The sequence below is a fragment of the Alligator sinensis genome, unplaced genomic scaffold (genome assembly GCF_000455745.1).
Source record: "Alligator sinensis unplaced genomic scaffold, ASM45574v1 scaffold634_1, whole genome shotgun sequence".
Classification (NCBI taxonomy): Eukaryota; Metazoa; Chordata; order Crocodylia; family Alligatoridae; genus Alligator; species Alligator sinensis.
Window position 1 is genome coordinate 585,251 of NW_005842558.1, and position 6,177 is coordinate 591,427.

A 6,177-nucleotide genomic window follows, 5' to 3' on the forward strand; every position below is an offset into this window, starting at 1 on the left:
CAAAGGAGGTGATGCTCCCCCTCTATGCGGCACTGGTCAGGCTGCAGTTGGAGTACTGTGTCCAGTTTTGGGTGCCGCACTTTAAGAGGGACGCGGAGAATCTGGAGAGGGTCCAGAGGAGGGCCACTTGCATGATTATTGGCCTTTGGGAAAGACCCTACGGGGGGAGGTTGAGATAGCTGAATCTCTTCAGCCTTCACAGGAGATGGCTGAGGGGAGATCTTGTGGCCGCCTACAAATTTATTAGGGGAGGTCAACGGGGAATAGGTGACGCGCTGTTTACTAGGGCTTCCCAGGGAGTGACTAGGAATAGGAATAATGGGTGTAAACTAGTTGAGAGTGGATTTAGGTTAGATATTAGGAAGACATTTTTCACAGTAAGGGTGGCCAGGATCTGGAATGGGCTTCCAGGAGAGGTGGTGTTATCACCTGCTTGGCGGTCTTCAAGAGGAGGCTAGATAGTCACCTGGCTGGGGTCATGTGACCTCGGTCCTCTTTCCTGCCAGGGGCAGGGGGTCGGACACGATGATCCATTGTGGTCCCTTCCGACTCTACAATCTATGAGTCTATGAATCTATGAAAGTCTCTGCTATCTCCAATCAGAGTATGGGGCTGTGAAAATCCTTGGGAACTTTCCAGACTAATTTTCATTATGGTGAGATCAAGCATAGAAGTACGCAAGAGAATATTGTAGGTACTAGTAATACCGTTGTTGGAAGGCCTGGAAATTCAGGGCGACAGCAGTTTCTGCCACTTTAAATGGGCTGGAGAGCCTGGAGACACAAGGACAAAGACATGAATGTGGGAATATATACATACATATATATATATATATATATATATATATATTTTAGAAAATTTGTCGTGTTCCAGGTCAAATTAGCCAGATCAGTTCTGGCTAATCAGTTTTGGATCATTCAGAAACCATCTGTGGCCCTGCTACTGGAAATTATCCTCCACCCCAGACTTTTCAGCTTGGGGCTTTAGATACTTCCAAAGTGTTTGGCAGGCATCCTACAGGCAGGACCAAACCCGGAGGCTTGGGGTTCGGATGCCCCCAAGTTTCACTTGTCCTCAGCCAACCACCGCAGGATGAAGCAAGGGGGAGTCCCCCAATTCCATAAAGTCAGCGTGCAGCTGAGATCCTCCCACTGGAAGCTGGCCAGTGGGAAGCTAACTCTGAGGCTCTTGTAGGAAGTACTGTCCACATTTGGACTGGGGTGTACCCTCCACTACACAGCACCATTTTAAATCCATTTTTGCTTGGGTCTCAGACCAGTGCAGTAATCAGCCATAGCCACTGCCTTCTTCCCTGCTTGATCTTGGCCAACAAGAGGCCGAGAAGCGATAGACAAAATGTATCTGCACAATGGACTCCTCCAGATCAATTCTGTTTCATACCTTGTAATGGCTGGCAGCCTTCTTAATGGGGACCACTGTGTGACTGCAGCGATCCTGGGACTCCCTGCATACCACACAGATGGCTTCTCCATCCTCCTCACAGAAGAGCTTGAAATTCTCTTGGTGCTTCTCACACTGATTTCCCATCTGCTCCTTTCCTGGTTTCAGACACTGCTGTTTCACCTTCTCCACCAGGTTTCTGTTTTGAGTAGGGCTGGAAGCTCCCTCTGTGGAACCCTGCTCTGTAGCTGGGACAGAAGAAGGTGTCACCTGAAACATGAGCACAGTCCTCACAGTGTTGGGTGATTCAGGCTTGGCAGAAGTCCTGGAGTGTCTGAGGCTGCACTGCTCCATCTTCTGCTGATTATTCTTCCTGCTCTGTTCAGGCTGGGTTGATTCAGGGTGGTGTTTTCCTGGACACACCAGCTGATTTCCTGTAAGTTATCAAATAAGAACAGATTGGAGGTGCCAAGGGGGAAGGAGAAAGTAAATGGAAGAATTAAACTGAGTGGAGAGAAGGGAGGGATGAGAGCAAGAAGAGAATAGGAGCAGAGTGGACAAAGGATGGGGGAGGCAGGCTGTTCATGGGGAGGACAGCAGAGATGGGAAACTACTAGGGCTGTGCGAGGCTTTGGACCGTGCTTCAGACACAGCTGCACAAGCACCTATATCATGAGTTTTGTCTGTCAGCAGCTAGAAGTCAGGGCCCCAGTACCCAGAACCCCTGCACCTATATCCTTGACAGCTGGCAGGCTTTGTGGCCTCAGCAGGGGCTATCAGGCCTGCAGTTTTCACCCTGCTGCACCTTAACACACAGTGTCTGCACCTTAACACCCTGCTGCGCCTTAACACACAGTGTCACCCATGTCACGAGTTTTGCTTGTCTGCAGCTTGAGGTGCAGTTTCCCCAAACCCCTGCACCTATCTCCTTGAAACCTGGCAGGCTTTGTGGCCTCAGCAGGGGCCACCACCCTTGCAGCTTTAAGCCTGCTACGCCTTAACACACACAGGGTCATCTATGTCACAAGTTTTGCCTGTCAGCAGCTTAAGGTGCAGTTCCCCTCAAACCCCTGCACCTATTACCTTGAAACTTGGCAGGCTTTGTGGCCTTACCAGGGGCTACCATGCCTGCAGTTTTGACTCCACTGTATTTTTCACATTTCAGTCTGTTTTTCTGTCCCAGGTTGTACCATCTTCCACATTCCTGAGGCTTCACCTCATTCACAGCACACAAACTCACACAGAATCACTTGCTGCTTTTCCTCAGAAAATGGTTGACACAATTAAGATGCGTACCACACATGTCTAAGGCCTTCACCCCACTTCTCCAGTCAATGGGTGGACTTTGACATATAGATGTGACATGAAGTTTGCTTTTAAGCATTTGGGGTACAGTTTCCCCCAAACCCCTGCACTGATCTTCTTGAAACTCTGCAGGCTTTGTGCACTCCTGCAAGTTTCATCCGCATAAGACAAAAAATAACCAAGTTATAGATATTTCATTGATTCCCCATTATACCTTATGGCCAGATCTGCAAGGCAGCTCTGAAGCTTCGGAGCCGCTTTGGCCAGATCGAAGTGGGAAACTGATTCAGAGCTCTGGATTGGATCTCTGGCATCCAAAAAGGCTGGATCTGAAGCTGGATTGAATAGCTGCCTATTTGCACAGTCCTAGAAACTACGCTTGACCTACACGTTAGACCCTGACTCCATGCGGCACCCAATGACTAGGGAGACGATGATCCAGTTGCTCATGGGTCCTGTTACTCATTAGCCAAAGGAAGCAGGGAGCAAACACCAGTACACATTGCTCACCAGAGCTTTATTCAGAATGGAGACAGCTTCGGACAAAGGTCCCAAACAACCAATAAACCGGGGACCTGCACTGACAATAGTTTTTTTCCACATTTATACACTTCGGTTTATACTCATTAACATTCACTTCACCCTCACTCCTCCTTTTGCTCCACCCATATCTCCTCCTATCTCAAGCTCTGCTTCTGTTTACTGTTTGTTTCATTAGCATGGAATTGCCTATGCATTCATTTAATTTACATGCCTCTTTCCTATGAACGCATGTCTAAGGTCTTCACCCCACTTCTCCGGTCAATGGGTGGACTTTGACCAAAATCTGGAAGCTTCTGGAGGCTCCTTCACCAACCACCATTCAATTTTTTGCACATGTTCATCTTGGATTCTGCTACCAATTATGTGTTGTTTTTCACATTCCAGTCTGTTTTTCTGTCCCAGGTTATACCATCTTCCACATTCCTGAGGCTTCACCTCATTCACAGCACACAAACTCACACAGACTCACTTGCTGCTTTTCCTCAGAAAATGGTTGACACAATTAAGATGCGTACCACACATGTCTAAGGCCTTCACCCCACTTCTCCAGTCAATGGGTGGACTTTGACATATAGATGTGACATGAAGTTTGCTTTTAAGCATTTGGGGTACAGTTTCCCCCACTGCTTCCCAAGATAGAAATATTGTCACCTTAACATTCCCTCACAGAATTAGTATAGGCAGCAAAAGAGAAACCCACCTGATTCTCCAGAGGTCATCTCTCTCTCCACACAATACACCCCTTGGGCCTGGCAAGGTAGATGGTGCTTTTGTGTTGCTTTGATAAAAGGACTGCCCTTTTGGCCATCATTGGTAATGAGTGGGAGAGTGCTCAGGCTACTTGCTTTCTAGCCTGGGACAGAGCCAGGAACTGGGATGATGATACCATAGGGATAATTTCTTGCTTTTCCATTAGCATGAATATGCAGCTGAATTGATGTGCTTTTTATAAATGCAGCATATATATACAAGAACAAGGGGGGAAAAAGGAAACAAAAGATAACAATAAAACAAACAATTCAGTAGCCTTCTTGATCTTTGGTACGGCTGAACTCTGCAAGGTCATGAAGGTGATGTTCTGTATGATGTCTCATTTTTTGTAGCCACTTTTTAGGTATTTCATAGCTTATCAAGAAGTTTTGCTTTACATTTTATATTCCAACATAATTGACATCACAATTACTTATAATAATAGCATTTTACAGACATAGTAAAACACAGTTACTACACATAACACAGTTGTCAGGAATCAGAGCAGCCGCCAGCAGCTGCTTTCTGACTTCCACCGGAGCAATAAAACTTTCACCTTAACAGGCGGGTGATTAATGGATGGGGTGAAATTAACCAGGCACAGATGCGTGTTGGTTGCAGGAGATTGTTTACTTACGTCGCCCAGATAGTGACGTGCGATGCAGGCTGAGCCTTTGTTCCGTTACAGTTGCATCGATTACAGTCAAGCGTACGGGTTGGGGTTACAGACAAGTAATGACGAATGTGGCGCGGGAACAAACTATCGGGCCTGCAGGGCTTTAATATGTCAAGATTAACGATGACGGGGAGTCGTTAGTGGTTGATCAGACCACCAAGTCACTCTGGTGATGAGCTCAAGCTTCTCCTCAGAGATTTCCCCAGAGTTCTCCAACTTGGGCGGAAGCTTCTAAACTATTTATAGACAGAGGTATCTAATGGAGGTATCCAATGATGAACTGCTAAGTGGAATCTTTAATTTTCTGGCAAGCAGCAGTTCTTTGTGCTATCAGGTTGCAAGGTAGTGGGTCAGATTTCCTGTCTGTTACATGTGAGGGGCCTGAGCTTGTTTCTTGACCAATTATATACAGTTTTCGCTCAGGTTTTATTGCAGGGATTTATGGCAGGGCTATTCCCTTTTACTCTGACCAATCATAAATCATGCTTAAGTTTCGTTTCTTGCTAGTAGGCTTAAGATTCATTTCTTGGTTGTGACGTGGGCATAAATTTAAGTTTCTTGCTTGTGACATGGGCACTGATTAATTGGGTTGTGACAACAGTAAAACTTGATTTCTTTCTTGTATTCAGCAAAGTTTATGATGCTTCAGTGATGATTTTATCCTGTATAACACAAGAACAAAAAGGGAGGGTCTTACCCGCTTTTGGTTAGTTTATTTTTAAGCTCACACTTCTGGCTGGCTTTGCTTGGCTTATAGTTAGTTTATTCTTAAGCTCATTCAAAAATGTCCTCTCCTTGTGTTGGCTACAAATGTCCAACTCGGGATCCTTAAAATTCTAGTTTATTAGGTGGATTGAAACACTGTAATCATAAACCTTGGGGCTGGTCCCCACACACACACACATGCACACACATACACACACACAGTAGCAGACTACAGAGTCAGGTATACCTATCCTACAAGCGCTGGAGTCTGTTGTTGAGGCTTCTTTCAGCGTGGTGTTATCTTCCAGAAGGGGGTCGCTGGCTGGTCCTTCTGGCTGGACAGGTCTGGTCGAGTTGGAGATCAAGAGGGCGCCACTGAGGGTCACTTTCCATTGCCTTTTATCTGTCTCTGGCAGACTTTGGTGACTCCCCAGTTTTCTGGTTTGCCCAATCCAGGGGTCATCGACCCTTGTGGGACTTCCCCCCCATCGGTGGCTACTGGATAGCATCTGTCAGCCCCAGGGGTCGTCCGTATGTACGTGCAGGTTTGGGAGTCTGTTGATGAATTTAGAATAGGGCTCTGGGAGCGGTTGATCTGGAGATACTCAGCCCAAAAGTTGGTCCCTTGCATTGATTAACTCAGGCCAGGGCTTCTAGCCCTTGATCAGTGACGTTTAGAGATTTCCCTGTTGTTACATTGTCTTCTATTGAGTTCTTCCGTTGGCTGATCTGCAGCTTCCCAGGTGTTAATTGCTGCCTGCTTCCATGTTACACATTCAATCACTGATTCACTCACT

The 6,177-nt window shown here is 46.5% G+C and overlaps 1 pseudogene; it reads right to left on the reverse strand.

The window, feature by feature from the left end:
- LOC106722694 overlaps positions 1 to 6,177 on the reverse strand; it is a 26,321-nt pseudogene that overhangs the window by 12,880 nt on the left and 7,264 nt on the right.